Source organism: Saccopteryx bilineata, chromosome 2 (genome assembly GCF_036850765.1).
Source record: "Saccopteryx bilineata isolate mSacBil1 chromosome 2, mSacBil1_pri_phased_curated, whole genome shotgun sequence".
Classification (NCBI taxonomy): domain Eukaryota; kingdom Metazoa; phylum Chordata; class Mammalia; order Chiroptera; family Emballonuridae; genus Saccopteryx; species Saccopteryx bilineata.
This window is the reverse complement of record NC_089491.1, coordinates 364,053,263-364,073,405: the sequence shown is the minus strand read 5'-3', so window position 1 is coordinate 364,073,405 and position 20,143 is coordinate 364,053,263. Positions and strand designations below refer to the sequence as shown.

The 20,143-nt window shown below is 45.3% G+C and overlaps 1 pseudogene; it reads right to left on the bottom strand.

Moving 5' to 3' along the window:
- Positions 1–1,827: 1,827 nt before the first annotated feature.
- Positions 1,828–14,215, bottom strand: LOC136322656 (profilin-1 pseudogene; annotated as a pseudogene).
- Between the last annotated feature and the right edge of the window lie 5,928 nt (positions 14,216–20,143).

Below are 20,143 nucleotides of genomic sequence, written 5' to 3'. Positions count from 1 at the left end.
CTGGATGTGGCCTGCAGGAGTGTTTTATTTGATTCATAGTATTTTTTAAAAATTAGTTGATTCACAGTACATTTTAAATTTTGAATTAGTTGCTAACATTTAGCAATGGGAAGAGTCACAGAAAAATCCAGATTTCTGGATTCTCTTGAAAACTCAGAAATTGTGGCAATGTTCACACAAGCCTATACCTGGCTAAAGCTAGAAGGAAGATTGTCCCTGTTTTGAGGTGGAGCATATGTTCTCCAGTCTACCACTCCCCACCACTCACCTGTACTCATATAAAAACTGCCTGGCTCCGCCTGACCAGGTGGTGGTGCAGTGGATAAAGCATTGGACTGGGATGTGGAGGACCCATGTTCGAGACCCCGAGGTCACCAGCTTGAGTGCGGGCTCATCTGGTTTGAGCAAAGAGCTCACCAGCTTGGACCCAAGGTCGCTGGCTCAAACAAGGGGTTACTCAGTCTGCTGAAGGCCCACCGTCAAGGCACATATGAGAAAGCAATCAATGGACAACTAAGGTATCACAACAAATAACTAATGATTGATGCTTCTCATCTCTCTCCGTTCCTGTCTGTCTGTCCCTATCTATCCCTCTTTCTGACTCTCTCTCTGTTTCTGTAAAAAAAAAAAAAAAAAAACAACTGCCTTGCCCCATAGGCTATCAGGCTTGCAGCCCCCTTTCCAGGCTCTGCTGTTGACTGGGTCTAGGACCCCAGACTCCACAGGGCCTGTACTGAGGCTTTGTGAACATACAGCAGATAGAATCACTGCGACCCTATGCCAAGCTGCTATTTCAAGGGTCTGAAAACATTGTTTCCTCCCATATTCAGTTGATCTGATTAGCTATAATACCATCTTAGTTTCCAATCTGGTATTGCAATACCTCATAGCAATAGAGAGTATGAAACCAGAGAAGTCAGCAGGAACCAGATGATGCCTCAAAGGAGTTCAATTTGGCTGTTACTAAGTTTAAGGTGCCTTTGTGACATCTGGGAAAGAGGGGGGCTTCCATGAGCAGCTGTCCCCAGAGCTCAGGGAGGGCAGGGCTGGGAGTCATCCACACATGTGTGACAGAGTGTTGGGAGTGGATAGATGAGAAGTGACATGGAGCCAGGGCAGGGGTCAGTGAGGAGCACAGTTGATTTAGATGGACAGAGGAAGTGGAGCAGGCAGAGAGGGAGGGGGAGAGAGCACTGAAGTCAAGAGAACAAAATTTGCAGGCAAGAGGGGTGATAAGCTGGACACTAAAGAGGGGTCTAGGGCCTGACCTGTGGTGGCGCAGTGGATAAAGCGTCGACCTGGAAATGCTGAGGTCGCTGGTTCGAAACCCTGGGCTTGCCTGGTCAAGGCACATATGGGAGTTGATGCTTCCTGCTCCTCCCCCTTCTCTTTCTCTGTCTCTCTCTCCTGTCTCTCCCTCTCTCTCTCCTCTCTAAAAATGAATAAAATTAAAAAAAAAAAAAAGAGGGGTCTAGGAAAGCACTGGCAACCAAGGGTCAGCCCTGGGCACCACAGAAGTTTTAACAAGTGAGATAAGAGGAAGAAAACAGAAATCGGGTCACAGTGAGTTGTGTAAGGGTCATTCGAACATTTAATACTGAAGAATGAAGCGAAACTGTCCTAAGCTCACCCTTAGGGAATGTAACAAGCAAGGCATAACATGTTTTGGGGAGAGATTGGCTCCTCTCCCAGAGTGGGGACTGAGGGGCTTCAGGGACAGGCAGGCCTAATCTTGTGACCAGTGGAAACTCAAAGAAGCATATCTGAGGCTGACACTCAGAGAGAGTTGAGAAGGCAAAAGCTGCAATTCTAGCCAGCCTAGCGGGTTCAGTGGAGGACAACAGCAGACATGCCCTCGCCTTCTCTACAGAGTTAACCCATCAAGGCCGCCAGAGTGGTGCTTGTCAGGGGCAGGGGGTAGGAAATGAGGGGATGTTGGTCAAAGGGTACAAACTTCCAATTATAAGATGAATAAGTTTTGAGGATTTAATGTATAGCATGGTGACTATAGTTAACAATACTAAACAAACAAATACTGTATTATACACTTGAAAGTTACTAAGAGAGTAGATCCTAAAAGTTGTCACCATACACACATCCATCACCTTACACCTCACTTTTTTCCTTTTTTTGACAAACATCTCCCCATTTCCTACCTCACCTCCCAACAGCCACCATTCTACTCTGTTTCTATGAATTTGGTTTTTTTAGATCCCAAATATAAGTGACATCATTCAATATTTGTCTTTCTGTGTCTGATTTATTTCATTTACCATAGTGTTCACAAGGTCTATCTATTTTGTCTCAAAAAATATATACCACATCTTCTTTATCCATTCATCCATTGATGGACACTTAAACATTCCAAGTCTCGGCTTACTGTAAATAATGCTGCAATAAACATGGGTGCAGATACCTCTTTAAGATAATAGTTCTATTTCTTTCAGAGATATACCTGGAAATGGAATTGCTGGCAGGATTCCTAATTCTTGACCATGTTCACAGTTGTAGTTTGCCACTGCCAACAGCTGGCCCTCCTCTTACCGTGTCCCTCTCTCTCAAGGGACAGATATAAACGTGGGACTCGTACATTCTCAGAGAGAGGAAAATGAGTGTCCCACAGTCATAAGTTTTCGGACTCCCATGAATTCCAACAATAAGCACATTATATCAGGTCACGTAAACGTTAACAACACTGAGCAAATACTGTGACCCTCTTTGTGAATTTGTATCTGAACTTTCTTTCAGATACACTTTACCTGCGCTTCCTCTTGTTTTCAAATGTATGTTTGAATCTCTTTTTAAATATAAATTTTCTTTTCTTTACTTTATTTCTTTTGTTTTCAAAGTGTGGACTTGTATTGTTTTCCAAATATACTGCTCACGAAAATTAGGGGATATTTCAAAATAAATATGAAGCGATAAAAAAAGAAGCATTTGATTTTTTTTTTTTATTAAACAAGAACATCAGAAAAGCAAATGACAAGTCAAAGAGAGTTGTTCAATTATGCAAATGAAATGCAAAACCAACTTTTATTTAATTGGTGAAAATGCACTATACAAAAGGCCGAAAGTGCTGGAGTATCTGCACATTCCCTGATCCCCTAATTTTAGTGAGCAGTGTATATACTCTAAGAATGTTAATTTTGAGTGCAAGAATGTTCTTCCACTTGAGGATGTGGATGCTAAAACAATTTCCGGAAAAGTGACAACAGTGTGGTGAGATCTCAAGAGAGTCCCCCGAATAAAAGAGAACCTGTAAAAACTGATGTGATACTGGAATCGTCCCCCACTTTTTTATGCATATGTTTTAGGAAACTGAAGAAGTCATATACAAAAATGTAATAATGATAAAGAAATGTCAGTGACCCAAATGCAGCAAGAATAATAATGGTAGCTAATTAGTAATGAGTATTTACCATGTGCCAAGCACAGAAATATCTCAATTAATCTTAATAAATCCTCACAAGGTGGTTCTTATCATCCTCATTTTTAGAAGGAGAGACTGAGGCTTTTAGAGGTTGAGTGACTTGTCAAAAATCTTGCAGTTAATTAAGGGTCAGAGTCAGGACTGGAACCCCATCTGTCTCTCACCCCTGCCCTCTGCTGTCTCCCAGGTCTGTACACCTGTTGGCAGACAGCCAGCTCGTTAGAGCATCCCTTCTCAAAGAAACTGGTATTCAATATCCTCTTGAAAATTTTCAAGCAAAGCCACTAAAACCCATTTGCATCACAATCTCCTACTCAGTCTCCTACTAAATCCCTGTTGAAAATCAGCATTCGCAGGCCCTTATTCCCAACCTTACAATGAATGGATCCTGCCTCCTGAGTATGACCACAGAATGAGAATAGGGTGGTAAGAAATTACCCGAAAAACTTAATTTGTATTGTTTCTACTGTTTAACCCATCTTTAACATTTTTATGATTATGGAAATGTTCAAACATACACAAAATAAGGAGTATGCAGTCAACCCTCATTACTCATCACTCAGATTCTTCAATTAGCAAAATCTTGCCACAGATTAATCTACATATTTTTGTCATTTACTGAAGCACTTTATAACAAATTCCAGACGTTATGATGTCATTTTATCCCGTATTTTACATCTCTATATAGACAGTTTCTCATGTAAGCATGTTATTATCTCATTAAAATTTAATAACAGTTCTTTGATATGTGATCTAATGCTGAGTCTTCAGCAACTGCTCCCCAAAATATCTTTTTATGATTGATGTGTTTGAATTAGACTTCAAACAAGCCTATGTAATGCAAGTTATGACTCTTTAGTCTTTTTTTGTTCTAGAACAATCTCTCCATTCCCCACTGTCCCCTGCATTGGCTTTTTTTCATGCCATTGGCTTGCTGCAAAATCAATATTTTAATGCTTCCCCCCCCCAAATCATGCATACACTGAATAATACTGAGTTGTAAAGAAATACTTATCTGCACTTATATAATAAATAGGGATGTTATAGCATTTATGGGCTCTAGCAATGGACTCCACAATAGGACATGTCAATCATTTCTCAACTATTGTATATTTAACTTTCACATTATATAAGAAACAAGATACTGCCCTGGCTGGGTAACTCAGTTGGTTAGAGTATCATTCCAATATGCCAAGGTTGTGGGTTCAACCGCCAGTCAAGAGCACATACCAAGGAATCAACCAATGAATGCATAAATAAGTGGCATGGTGTTTCTCTCTCCCTCTTTCTCTCTCTTTAAAATCAATAAACTAAAAAATTTTTTTAAAGAAATAAGATATTGCTTGTAATAGAAAAATACATCCACTAGAAAGAGTGGCCCAAAATAGGATGAGAGAGATGTGCAGAAAATGGAAATCAAAGGGAAAAATGAAATTTGGTAACTTATCCACTCTAGGGTGAGAGGCGTGGAATTAGCAGGCATGACCATTCACTTCGCAGGCAATGTATATACATCAGTGGGCAACAGTCCTTACCAGAGATTCATTCATAGTCATCAGCCTTACAGCCTTACAGCCTCTCCAGAGGCCCACACACACTCCTTCATTCCCTTTCTCCTGTGATGACCCTTCCAGCTTCAGGGCCCTTAATGCCTGGGTAGAGGTGCCTATTAATTGGCACATGTAGTCTGGTCCCTCTGGGAAGATCTATCTAGATTTTTTTGAAGTTTGATTCTCTACTGGGAATTGACATATTGGTATTTGGAACTATGAGACAGTCCCTTATGGGTTTGGTTACTGTGAGGGAGCCTCTGAAAACCAGACACATCTGGTTGTCCTGACCAAGTGACATTCGGCAGTGCAAGGTTCTGTTCATACAGGATGGCTCTTTTGGAAGACCAGATGCCTCTTACCACTAAATATCTTACCTGGTGAATGAGGTCTTCTGTGACCTCCTCTTTTCCTCTCCTCCCCTTATTCTACCACCCAATAACTGTCCCATCGATTCCTTCCCTGTCCCCACTGCCACTCCACAGCCCAGACACTTTCCCTTCTCACACTATTTCAACTAACCAACTTGTCTTATATGTTCTAGTCTCACTCTACTACCAAATCTTCTTCCACAGTGGTCTTTTTGTGGGAGGGGGTAAAGATTTTATTGACGTTAGTGAGAGAGAGAAAAATGGGGGGAAGGAGCAGGAAGCATCAACTCATAGTAGTTGCTTCTTGTATGTGTCTTGACCAGGCAAGCCCGGGATTTGAACCAAAAACCTCAGCATTCCAGGTTGATGCTTTATTTACTGTGCCACCACAGGTCAGGCTCCACAGTGATCTTTAAAAATGCAAATATCATTTTGTCACTTTCCTACTTAAAAACCTTCAGTGGTTCCTTTGGTATGACAGCTGGGGCTCTTTTTGTTCTGGTGCCAGCTCCCTCACACTCGGTCCCCACTCCATGAAGGACAGTCTGCCCACTATATCCCTGGCACCTGCTACTGCCTTTGCCTAGAAGGCCCCAATCCCATGCCCACACAACTTACCTATTTGCTAGAGTAACTCTTTCTTAGACATTCTTCTAGACTCGTCTTAGATGCCCCCTTCTCCAGGAAGCCCACTCCCTATCTGGAGATGCACTGTCAGAGCTTTGTGCTCCCCCTCAGGGTACTAAACTGTTAGTTCTCTGAAGGAGAGTATGCCTTGCCTTATCTAGCAGTGCCTTAAGTGCTAAGAATAATTGTCAGATGGCTGAGACAGCAATATTTTTTTTGTTTTGGTTTGTTTTTTTTTGTTTTACAGAGAGAGAATCAGAGAGAGGGATAGACAAGGACAGACAGACAGGAATGGAGAGATGAGAAGCATCAATCATTAGTTTTTCGTTGTGTTGCAACACCTTAGTTGTTCATTGATTGCTTTCTCATATGTGCCTTGACTGTGGGCCTTCAGCAGACCGAGTAACCCCTTGCTCGAGCCAGCGACATTGGGTTGAAACTGGTGAGCTTTTGCTCAAACCAGATGAGCCCGCGCTCAAGCTGGAGACCTCGGGTTCTCGAACCTGGGTCCTCTGCATCCCAGTCTGATGCTCTATCCACTGCGCCACCGCCTGGTCAGGCTGAGACAGCAATATTTTAAGATAGCAAACCTTCTCTCCTGGCTGAACAACTCTGATTCTTCAATTTCCTCTCCTGTGTTGGGATTTTCAGGTCCTCCTTCCCCTCCATAGTGACCTTCCTGAGCATTCTGCAGGGAACCATGTAAGTACAACCTGGCTTGTCCAAATGAGGTATAGGCCCCATTGATGAAGCCATAGCTGGGGTAGAAAGGGCACTCTCACTGCCTTGCTGCCTCCTGCTATGCTGTTCCTGAAACCCCCAAGTTCTCACCTCACATTCTGCTCCTGCCTGGGTCCATCTCCACCATCTGGCCCAAATACAGGTGGCCCCATTTTGGGGCCCATACAAGTATCCCTTACATGTAATGTTACCTTGTTAGACAGCTCATCTGTATCACTTAGCATTCTTTATTTGCAAGGAAAAGAAACAAATTCCAGCTGTCTTTTTTTTTGGTAGAATATTTTTTATTCACTAAAAGAAAAGTTTTTCAGCCACACACAGGACAGGTATTGGCTAGGGAAAGGTGTCTGTCTTTCTAGCCCTGGCCCCCGATCCATGTGGTTTTGGAGTAATAAGGGATGTGGGGTAATGGCTCCCAAAATAAAAATGGGGTGTGTGTGTGTGTGTGCACACACGCACGCATGTGTGTATGGGAAGGAGAGGGGTGCAAAAGCAGTGGAGGGTGGTGGGGGGAAGGGAAAGACGAATGCTGGGAATGCTGGAGGTAGGAGGTCATTTTATAACATTTCTTGTTAATCATACCATCATGGACACCTTCTTTGTCCATTAGCAAGATTAGCATCTTAGCAGTCATGGTGACAGTGATTACAGTGATGTTGAAGATATGGGTCTCTCTATAGGTGCTCTTGGTAAAAAGGTCAGTGGTAAAAACCCCATCCTGCAGCAGTGAGTGCCACATCACAGATCATTTCTGGCCCCAAAGTGTCAGCCCATTTACAAAAACAAACAAGCAAACAAAACACTTGACTGGTCTTTGCCAAATAGGACAACAACCTCAGCTGGTGTGATGTTGACAACGGTTTTCCAGGGGATGGCAGCCCAGAGAGAGGGCGAGTCCTTATAGCCCTCATGGCCATGTACTGACAGGTCCTGTCTGCGATGAGGTTGTTGAGGTAGGTGTTCCCCCAGGCCAATGGCACCACTGCTGAGGCCGAGGGTTGGGCTTGGGCTGCCTCCCGCTGGCAGGCAGGGGCAGGGAGGGGGTGTGTATGTCGGGGTGGTGAAGAGCTTGGAACACACACTGCGTGTGGTCCAGACCATGGTTCTGCTAGCTGTGCCACAGCATTCGCGACACCACTTCCTCTAGCTGTTTTTTAAAAGGAATTTGTTCCAAGGGTAACTAACTCTTGGAATGCAAAAATGTGCTGAACAGCCACGTCACAATTAAGACAAGAAGCAAGACAGTTCTGCAATCCAGGCAGCAGGAACCATCAAACACACTTTACAGGAGCAATCTGTCTGGAGAAATCAGCCATAACCCTATTCTATCGCTCTCAAGATTCCGGTTCCCAGGAAATAGGCTGGCTGGCCTAGCTGGGTCACATGCCCATCCATTGGCAAGCAGGGAGGCACCTTGATTCTTCCAAGGCTACACCGAATGGGGCAGGCAGAGCTAGATGCTGTTATCAGACGGTGAGCTGGTGCTAGTCAGGGGCAAACACTGATCTCCATTTGCTGTCCTTTTGTTATAACGTGGTCAAATCCTAGAGACAAAGGAAGCCAGGATGGGGAAGAGTCAGTGCAGCATGCAAAGGGTAACCTTAGGTCAGGCTCCAGTGGAGTCCACCCAAAACTACCTTCTGAGCAGTACAGCACGTGACAGGTGATCCTGAAGGCAGCCAGGCAGCCCTGAGGCACTATGGCACCAGCCTGTTCAGAGCAGACCCCACCAAAGGACAGGCTAGGGCTTAAGGAGTGTTCATGGGCTCAGTCTTCACTACAGTTAACCCCAGAGATCAGGCTTAAGCAGCAAGACAGTTCCAATTTCCGTGGCCTGGAAGGTTTTCCTGCTTTCTGGTGACTAGGAGAGCCATAGCTGCCTCTTTCTTCCTTCTGCCCTTGGGTCCTGCTCCTAATGGAATTTCTCTCTAGATCCTGCCTGAGCTGCTCTTGCTTGCCCCCTGATGGCCATGCCTGGTATGATAGTGCTCTCCAGTCTCAGAAGAAGTCCCCAACCTGCAGATGGAGACCTAGCTCCTGATCCTGAAAGTGAGACCAGCAGATTAAGCAAACATATTTTCCAAACAAAGAATTGTTGACATAGTTTTTTCCCAATGGATTGATTTATTTAATGTAATGAATGACAAGTCCTATAAAATTATGAACAAATAATTATCTCCTGCAAGCCACGTTCCAAGTCATCTACATTGAAAAGAGTAGAAGTTCATGACACAAGGACTTTCTTAGAATGCTGCAAATGTAAGACCACAGTGGCAGTGAGCCTCGGAGACACTGGCCCTCTTGGCTCTGTGGGGCTTTACCCTGGAGAGAAAGGCATACGTGTTGAAATGCCAGACTGTCAACCCATCACGTGCTCTTCTACCAGGAACTTCTGTATCAGCACACGCACTATTTCCTGGGCTTCCTTAATCACACAAGTCCTCTCACCCGCTTCAGACACGACTGACAAAGGATTTTTTTCACCAGATCCCATCAGCCTTTGATCCACCACCTGCAATTTTCAGCCCTCCTGTATGAGGTATTCCCATAAGACAGGCTATATACTTCATTAAAAAAAAAAAAAAAAAAAAAAGAGAGAGAAGCCTGACCAGACGGTGGCGCAGTGGATAGAGCGTCGGACTGCGATGCAGAGGACCCGGGTTCGAGACCCCGAGGTCGCCAGCTTGAGTGTGGGCTCATCTAGTTTAAGGAAAAGCTCACCAGCTTGGACCCAAGGTTGCTGGCTCAAGCAAGGGGTTACTTGGTCTGCTGAAGGCCCACGGTCAAGGCACATATGAGAAAGCAATCAATGAACAACTAAGGTGTTGCAACGTGCAATGAAAAACTAATAATTGATGCTTCTCATCTCTCTCCGTTCCTGTCTGTCTCTGACTTTACTCTCTGTATCTGTAAAAATAAATAAATTAATTAATTAATTTAAAAAAAAAAAAGAAGAAGAGGATCCTGGCTGGTTGGCTCAGTGGATAGAGTGCTGGCCCAGCATGCGGACGCCCCAGGTTCAATCACCAGTCAGGGCACACATGAGAAGCAACCATCTGCTTCTCTGCCACTCCCTCTCCACCCCCCCTCTCTTCCCCTCTCGTAGCCAATGGCTTGATTGGTTTGAGCATTGGCCCGGGTGCTGAGGATAGCTTGGTTGATTCCAGCATGGACCCCGGGGGCTTGCAGAGTGGATCTCAGTGGGGGCGCATGCAGGAGTCTGTTTCTGCCTCCCCTCCTCTCACTAGAATAAAAAAAAAGTTTAAGTTTGCAGTTTGTTGAGAAAATAATGCTTTATTTGACTATTTTATTGATGCAGAAATTCAGTAGTTTTTCATGTTTATTGGTCATTTGTTTGCTTCTGTAAGTTGCTTGTTAAAATCCTTTTTTCGGTTAGACATTTGACTTTTTTCTTAGTGATTAGTTGTTTTAAATATTTTATATGTAACAACTTGTGCTGTTACAGATGTTCCATATATTTTTCTCCCCAGCCCATCACTATGTCAACTTTTTTTTTGTGGCAGAGACAGAGAGTCAGAGAGAGGGACAAATAGGGACAGACAGACAGGAAGGGAGAGAGATGAGAAGCATCAATTCTTTGTTGTGGCACTTTAGTTGTTCATTGATTGATTTCTCATATGTGCCCTGACCAGGGGGCTACAGCAGACTGAGTGACCCCTTGCTCGAGCCAGCAACCTTAGGCTCAAGCTGGTGAGCCTTGCTCAAACCAGATGAGCCCGCGTTTAAGCTGGCGACTTCAGGGTCTCGAACCTGGGTCCTCCACATCCCAGTCCGATGCTCTATCCACTGCACCACCACCTGGTCAGGCTGTTAACTTTGTTTATAGAATCTTTAGTCTTAAAAAATTTTAAATATTTGTTCATAAGTACAGATCAAGTTCTGAGTTTGTTTACTCTATTGTTTCAAAAAGAACCTGGAGGGCTTATAAGAATATATGCCGCCTGACCAGGTGGTGGCACAGTGGATAGAGCATTGGACTGGGATGCAGAGGACCCAGGTTTGAAATCCCAAGGTCGCTGACTGAGCGCAGGCTCACCAGCTTGAGCGGAGGGTCGCTGGCTTGAGCATGGGATCATAGATATGACCCCATGATTGCTGGCTGAAGCCCAAAGGTCGCTGGCTTGAGCCCAAGGTCACTGGCTTGAGCAAGGGGTCACTGGCTCAGCTATAGCCCCCCCCCCATTAAAGCCATATGAGAAAGCAATCAATGAACAACAGGTTCCTCAACGAAGAATTGATGCTTCTCATCGCTCTCCCTCTTCCTTATCTGTCTCTCTCTCTGTCTCTATATAGCAGGGGTCCCCAAACTTTTTACACAGGGGCCAGTTCACTGTCCCTCAGACCATTGGAGGGTCGGACTATAAAAAAAACTATGAACAAATCCCTATGCACACTGCACATATCTTATTTTAAAGTAAAAAAACGAAACAGGAACAAATCCAATATTTAAAATAAAGAACAAGTAAATTTAAATCAACAAACTGACCAGAATTTCAATGGGAACTATGCTCCTCTCACTGACCACCAATGAAAGAGGTGCCCCTTCCGGAAGTGCGGCGGGAGCCAGATAAATGGCCTCAGGAGGCCGCATGTGGCCCGTGGGCCGTAGTTTGGGGACCCCTGCTGTATAGTATAGTCTAATAATGGAGAATAAGGCCAGGCCAAGACAGACTAAAGGTGGAACATAAAGATGTGACCCCAAGACAACTTCGTAGCCACAAATGCCTACAGTTGGGGCAGCACAAGTTCACACATGGTCAGGAGAGAGCTCACACCTTTGTTCTGTGAGCCCTGAACAAAGTTGGCTGGCCTGTTGGTGTTGGCACATCCTCTCCCCCCAGATACCGCTCTCACGTGTGAGGTGAGGACTCTGCCTTGGCCTTGACGCCACGCCCCACCCCGCCCCAGAGCTGCCCTAGGCGGGAATCCTGTGATGGCCGCTGCCTCTGCGGAGTGACTCAAAGATATGTGGGTGACAGCATGTCCCAGGGACCTTATCTTATGGCAGGACCGCCCTCCCTCCTGCAGCGGCACGTGGAGCACAGGCAAATTGCCTCTTAGAGGAAGAAGTGATTGTTGGGTCCTGCCCCACCCAGAACAGGCAGCTAACAAACATCTATCCCATTATATAAACTTTGCACATTAAATTGAGTTGCCCTGACTATTTACTTTTTGGGAAAATATTTAATTAAGTTGTTAATTTTTATTTTGAAATTTGATTTTTTTTAATTTTGGTGTCACTGTAAGTTTTTTCTCAGGTCTCAAGCATTTTCATGGACCGAAAAGTGCTTAGGCCTAGACGTTATGGATAACCTATTGCACCCAGCAGGATTTACCTTACCAGACACTCACTTTGCAATCTGTAGCTGTCACTAGGACCTAGAGCTTCTCCTAGGATGGGATTTACTACCTGGGTTCCAGTACACTTATTATAGGGTAGAAACTTAAGAAGAGAAAGGAGATTTCTGACTCCTTGTGCCTCCACCCTCAAATGGATCTGTGGCTGCAAGTAGAGTCTTAACAGCCCAAGAAGCTCTTCAGGAATCCTGATTTGAATGGGGTATTTCTTTGACTGGCAGGGTGTGTTAGGCACTGTTAAAGACCCCCTGACCTACTAAATATGGACCCTAGCACTTAGCATGGTTTTTAATTGTATATCTATTTTTGTTTTGTTAAGTAATCTATCCCACTCCCTGTAGGTAGAGCGCAGAGCATTTACCTGGCAGCTGTGGCTGATGCTATGCTGTGAGAACACTCCAGCGAGGATAAATCCTCGCCCCCACCCCACCCCCACCCGTGTCTCTATTTCCAGCCAGCCCCCCCAATTCTAAAGGCCACTGCTCAATTTAAAACTCCGGAACCCATCAAACTTACATGACATACCGACCAACCAATTTGGATTGAGCAGTGGCCATTAACAGCCTCTAAATTAAAAGAATTACACAAACTAGTTCAGCAACAATTAAAAGCCAAACATATGGCCCTGGCCGGTTGGCTCAGCGGTAGAGCGTCGGCCTAGCGTGCGGAGGACCCGGGTTCGATTCCCGGCCAGGGCACACAGGAGAAGCGCCCATTTGCTTCTCCACCCCTCCGCCGCGCCTTCCTCTCTGTCTCTCTCTTCCCCTCCCGCAGCCAAGGCTCCATTGGAGCAAAGATGGCCCGGGCGCTGGGGATGGCTCTGTGGCCTCTGCCTCAGGCGCTAGAGTGGCTCTGGTCGCAACATGGCGACGCCCAGGATGGGCAGAGCATCGTCCCCTGGTGGGCAGAGCATCGCCCCATGGTGGGCGTGCCGGGTGGATCCCGGTCGGGCGCATGCGGGAGTCTGTCTGACTGTATCTCCCTGTTTCCAGCTTCAGAAAAATGCAAAATAAATAAATAAATAAAAGCCAAACATATTGAGCCTTCCACTAGTCCTTATAATTCGCCTGTTTTTGTAATTCAGAAAAATGCATCCAGAAAATGGAGATTCCTTCATGATTTAAGGGCTATTAATAAGCACATGACAAAGATGGGCACTTTACAACCAGGCTTGCCACATCCCTCTATGGTGCCACGGGCTGCCCATATTAAAATTTTAGACATCAAAGATTTTTTTTTTTCAATCCCCCTCCATCTGGAGGACAAGCCTTATTTTGCTTTTACTGTGCCTTCTATTAATCACGCCCATTCCAAGCAAGAAGGGCAACTAATATCACCTGGGTGACAGATTTCCACGTGGGCAGCACGATCTTTAACAAAGTGAGCATAATATATTTTATCTGCCCAACAATCCACCCCTATGCTCACTTTACTACCCACAATCTACACCACTGGCATCCCTGTGCAAGGAAATTAGGCACATTACACAAATTACAACAACATGACAAATCATACAATTTCAATAATTACAAAGATACATTTTACCAGTCTCTCAGTACTTTGCCAAAAGCGCAAAATGTCCTCAGCCTTCTTTCTAGCCGTGGGAAAAGCTTCCCGGGGCAGGGGAGTTCTTCCAGCAAAGCCGCCCCCCACCCCTATTAGGGTATTTCACACTGTCCAAAATCTGTAAGTCCATCCAACAAAGGAGCCAGTGCTCACTCCGGTCATAGTCCAGGAAATCAGTCCATGCACATGAGGCCTCAGCCACCCCCCTCATCCCTGCCATCCTGGCAGGTCTTACACTGTCCCAAAGAGGAGCACATGGTAATGGCAGTCAGCATTTCCATCTCTGCTCCAGAGAGCATGATGGCATCCCCAACGATCGACTCTTATAGACCCTACAAAGAATCCCCCTACAAAGCACCTCTCATTCGTATCCAGCATCTACCCCTCTTCTGCACAGCATGCTTGCATTTACAGATGCCAGCCGGTCCTGTTGTGGAATAGTGTTCAAAGCACAAACGGAAGGCACTAAATTCCACAAATTTAGCTATGAGGCATCCATACAAGTAGGTGAACTACTAGCCATTTACTATGCGCTATACCTTTGGCAACATGGCCCCTTTAACATTTTTTCAGATAGTGCTTATGCAGTACAAACAGTCAAAGGCCTTGCCCATTCCACCTTCCAACCCAAGCAGATATTACTAGATAGGGCTCTCAGCCAGCTTAAAGAACTGTTAGAGGAGCGTCAACACCCTTGGTATATTCAGCATCTTCGCTCCCATTCTGGCTTGCCTGGCCCCCTAGTGGCAGGCAACACACAAGTTGATCGTCTAGTTTTAACAGTCTCCCCTATTGAGCAAGCCAGACAACTTCATGCCCAGTTTCATATGTCTGCTCGTTCTCTCAAATCTCTCTTTCCCCATCTCACTCACACAACCTGCAAACACCTTGTTTGCATATGTAAACAGTACAGGCCCTTACTACCCTTAGGCCTCCTACAACCACAGGGTGTCAACCCTTGAGGCCTACAGCCTAATGCTGTGTGGCAAATAGACATCACTCATGTCCCCCAATTTGGCAAACTCCACTACGTACACGTAGCGGTAGACACCTTCTCCGGAGCTGTCTCGGCCACAGCCCTAGCAGGAGAAAAAACTACACATGCAATTCATGCCCTTCAACAGGCCATGCTTTGCCTTAGTGTACCTTGGGGAATTAAAACTGACAATGGGCCTGGCCTGTGGTGGCGAGGTGGATAAAGCGTCGACCTGGAAATGCTGAGGTCACTGGTTCGAAACCCTGGGCTTGCCTGGACAGAGCACATATGGGAGTTGATGCTTCCAGCTCCTCCCCCCTGTCTCTCTCCTCTCTCTCTCTGTCTCTCTCTCTCCTCTCTAAAATGAATAAATAAAATAAAAATTAAAAAAAAAACTGACAATGGGCCACCCTGGCCAGTTGGCTCAGTGGTAGAGCGTCGGCCTGGTGTGCGGGGGACCCGGGTTTGATTCCCAGCCAGGGCACACAAGAGAAGCGCCCATCTGCTTCTCCACCCCTCCCCCTCTCCTTCCTCTCTGTCTCTCTCTTCCCCTCCCGCAGCTAAGGCTCCATTGGAGCAAAGTTTGCCCGGGTGCTGAGGATGGCTCTGTGGCCTCTGCCTCAGGCACTAGAGTGGCTCTGGTTGCAACAGAGCGACGCCCCAGATGGGCAGAGCATCGCCCCCCTGGTAGGCATGCTGGGTGGATCCCGGTCGGGCGCATGCGAGAGTCTTGTCTGACTGCCTCCCCGTTTCTGGCTTTGGAAAAAAAAAAAAAAAAATAAACTGACAATGGGCCTTGTTATACCAGCAGCCAATTTAAAGCCTTTTGTTCCCAATGGCAAATCACACACTGCCTTGGCATTCCTTATAATCCCCAAAGACAAGCCATTGTAGAACAGCGACACAGAGACATCAAGCTTCAAATTCAAACAGATAGGGGAGATATGCTCCGGGCCTCACCTGGAGAAGTGCTCCTCAGTGCTGTATTCACTCTCAATTATTTAACTTTTGATTCTGAAGGAGTAACTCCCGCTTATAAACATTGGGGAGGCCTTCGTAGCCAACAGACCCCGTTGCTGTTAGTTTGCTGGAAGGACCCAGCCACAGCTCAGTGGCAGGGACCGCACCCCCTTCTAACGCAAGGAAGAGGTTATGCTTGTGTTTTTCCAGAAAATAGCCCGCATCCAATTTGGATCCCAGGAAGGAACGTATGGCTACTCCCAGTGTCCCAAGATGACCCCACTGACGGCACCTCCAACACCTGCGAACCCTCTCGTTCAAGAGACGGCCAGCCTCAGCCTTGAACGGCCTCACTCTGTTCCTCCTCAGGTGTGCCATTATCACAGCGAACTCCTAGGTGCAAGGAGATCCTCACGTCTGGGTGGCTGTTCCCCACCCTGGCATAATTATGCCTGTTGAAGTTAATAGCCCACAGTTTCCAACAGTATATTCCAGTAACTGCTCCCTTAGTCTCCCTTGTGACAGTAGTGGCCGGGAATCCCAACAGTGGAACGGCACTATATGGGGTAACCTCGGTGACCCAATGCTACTTAAGTCTACTCTGAATAATAACACCGTCCTCTCAGAGGGGTGGGTCCTCCTTCAAAATCATACTATGGGGGGACTTTGCTGAAAACGGTACTACCTATCAAGGCTCAGTACTTGGCCTACAAGCCTTCCTCTCCCTAGCTACCAACAGCTGGGCCCGCCCCGCTAACCTTGCCTTCCCAGGGTCACCTCTTTGCCTGTTCCTGTATGATGAACATCTAAGAACACTCCCGAGAGAAGGAATTCCCTGGAGAGACTGCCGCACTGCCTCTGGCCCGGATGCACAGACCATCAAGCTCAGAGTTTGGCATCCGAGGCTGAGAGACGGAATGCAACCATATGCAGTACGCAGCCCGCAGCAAGCCATCTGTTTCGTGTTTGGATGCTGGGACCTTTGTGGGAAGGGGGCATGCATGGACCTACGTCCATTTTTTATAATCAAAATGGAACTGTGTTTAACAGCACCTAGAAGGTCTCTGTAACACAATGGGAGGGAAATGACATCCTGACCCCTAGGAGGAATCCCCTGTTTAAGACCTCCATTCTATTTCCTAACTAGTCAAACATTACAGAAGCTTGCCTCATTGTTTCATCCAGTTAATCTATTAGCATATAGTATAATAGATATTATAGTTGTTTTAGTTCTACTAGGGTTCCGTTGCATAACACGTAGCATTCAGAAGCTACAACAGCAACAAGCAGTCATCAAGCAAGTTCAACTGGCCTTAATTAAAAGAGAAGGGGAGCTGTAGGTAGAGCACAGAGCATTTACCTGGCAGCTGTGGCTGATGCTATGCTGTGAGAACACTCCAGCAAGGATAAACCCTCCCTGGCACACCCTGGAGGGAGCTTACCCGCTATATGGAAATGACTCAGTGCTAGCCAGGCAGCCTCCTGACCTTTTTGGCCATTTGTTCTAGTATAACATCCTATTGGCTGAACCCATGTATATAAGCTAGTTTACTTCCTGAATAAAGCGGATCTGCGTCACTGAACCTAGTCCCCAGAGTCGGGTCTTTGTGTCTCCGTTGTCCTCACCCCTGGCAGGACTTGTCCACAACTCCCCTATGGTAAACTCCTTGAGGACAAGGGATGGGTTTGTTCCCTCTTTCCAGCACAGTGCCTGACATATTGTAAGTGTTCAGTAGATAGTGGTTGAGCAAGTGAAAGTTGAATTTTTTACATTATCCGCACATGAGATTTTGCTAGACTGTCACTTAGTGATAAAGTCAGGACCTAAATACCACCTGTCATCAAAGTTAGTTTTATTGACTCACTGCAGCAGGAGCACACACACCACGGGGAACTGTGGGGCATCTTATTAAGTGACGGTTAGGATGGGCTTGTTACAGGATTTGAGATAGTGTTGGACAATTTTAGAGAGTAGTTTGTTCTGAGTGTCAAGAAGCAAGGGAAATCTGATGATTGGCCATCTTAATTTTTGTCTAGGAGGCAGGAGGGACAGAGCAGAGCTAGAGTTGTCACTGGTGATGAAGCAGTAGTCACTCATGTTAGCTAAGAGAGAAGGATGTTTGTTCTTTTTTATTATTATTATTTAAGAGAGAGAGAGGAAAGGATGGGGGAAGGGAGAGAGAGAGAGAGAGAGAGAAACATCAACTTGTTGTTCCACTTAGTTGTACACCCATTGATTGCTTCTCATCCGTGCCCTGACCAGGGTTGGAACCGCCGACCTGGGGGTTGAGCCAGCACTCTGGGATGACACTCTATCCACTGTGCCACAGGCGAGAGATCTTTGGTCATTTTTTAATTTCATAGTGTCCTTATTCATTTCATTTTATTTATTTTTAGCATAAATACATTTATTTACTAACCCCAAGGTTGATTCTAATTAAACCCAATGCACAGAAATAGTTGCACATAAAACATTAGTGATGAAGGTAACTGAACACAGTAATGGAAAAAAAAAGCATGAAGAGATTTGTTCATTGAACTGAGCTTGTTTATCCTTGCAGCTAATTCCTGTTCAGGAGGATGTTGGAATTTTTACTCTGCTTTTTCATAGATACTAGTACAGGCGACCTTGTTCATGACACATTCCACCACTAATTTCTCATCTCCAATTTTCTTGCTATTGTGTTCGTCTTCCCATCCCAATCCTAATGTTGAACCAATGCACGGTTTATAAAGTTGCCGATGGTCTGAATTTTTCTGCCATCAGCTGTAGTTCCTTGAAAGTTCTCTCCCCAGTTACATGAAAACTGTAGTTTTCAATGTGCTCTCAGTTTTTATAGTGAGGTTTTTGTTGTCAGAAGTGATGACAGAAGCATCTACGGCCATACCACCCTGAACGTGCCCCATCTCGTCTGATCTCGGAAGCTAAGCAGGGTCGGGCCTCGTTAGTACTTGGAAGGGAGGGAGAAGTGATGACAGTCTGGTTTGGCCATAGCGCCCATTTTCCACGAGGCCAGTCCTGCTCCTTCTTTCACATACTCGGCGAAGCCTGTGCTCTCCACTCAGCACCGTCTTCTTACCAGCTAATGAATGGTGGCTATGGTGGGCACGGCAAGCGCGGGGCGAGCGGAGTGCGGTGAGGGGAACGTGGCTGTCCTTATTTTTGTCTTGTTCTATTGTGGTCACAGAGTGATCTCATCTGATATTGATCTTCTTGGAAATTTTCTATTTTTCAGCAGGGAGCATGGCCTGTTGGTTGCCAGGCCAGTAGGGTGACCAGCCAGCCCAGTTTGCCCAGGACTGAGGACCTACCTAGGATGTAGGATTTTTAGTGCTGAAACCGAGACAGTCCAGGGCCCACTGGACCATTGGTTACCCTATTGGCCAGCTACCAGCCGTTAGGACTTCTTTTTCTTTCTCACTAGGTACAATGATACTTCATAAAGTAGTTGTCAAATCCTACCCAGTCACTGGAAAATGTACATGTAGACACATGCATTGTAACACGCACATGCATGCATCTACCATATAACACTAAACATTTATAAATACGTTCACATAAACACATATTACAAACAAATACAGATGCACTGTACTCACTATATGTACACATCCCATGTACGTATAAACACACATATCTAAACACTCATGCAAACACACACACATCCAAACACAAACATACACATTTAAGCCATTGGGAAATGGGGAAACACAGAGGGACTAGTGAGCAATCCAGTGCCGATGAAGCTGGGACCTGAAAGGGAAGTTCAGGCAGGTTATGGAGGAAGGACTTTGCATAGCAAATAGCTATTTGTGTCATGATGTTATGGGAAGATCCCTAGATTTGAAACTGAATGATACTGAGATTAAATCACAGCTCTGTCATTTACTAGTTGTGTGACCTAGGCAACTGACTTAACTTCTTTGCTTCAGTTTTCTTATTTGTAATGGGATACTGTAAAGTTGTAACTACCATATTTTTCACTCCATAAGACACACTTTCTCCAAAAAAATGTGGAGGGGAAAATGCCTGTGCATTTTATGGAGTGGATGTTCATTTTTTTTAGCTGCTGTGGGTTCCTGGACAACTAGAAGAGTATTTGAACATTAAAGTCTCTTCTTATTTGTTAATAACACTACTAATGGTTGTTAATACTGCTGTTAAGTTTACATTGTTGAAAAATTATTGTGGTATATTTTATTAAATTTTTTAACACACCATTTGGTTTAGATTTTTTTTTCTTATTTTCTGCCTTAAAACCCGAGGTGCATCTTATGGTCAGGTGCATCTTATGGTGTAAAAAATACGGTAAGTTCCAGAATGTTCTAGGTGCTTACTAACAAGTCAAAACCGTTGTTATGCTGAGGTATGTGGGGACTAAAGGTATATGAATGGAGCCTCTATCTCCACTAAGTGATGTTTCACAAAAATAACCTGTATATAGACTTATGATCATCCCATTTGAGACCAGAAAATTGAGATCCAAAAGAGGTAAAAGTATTAGCTGTAGGGCCAGGTGTAGATGATGCTTGCATTATAGGA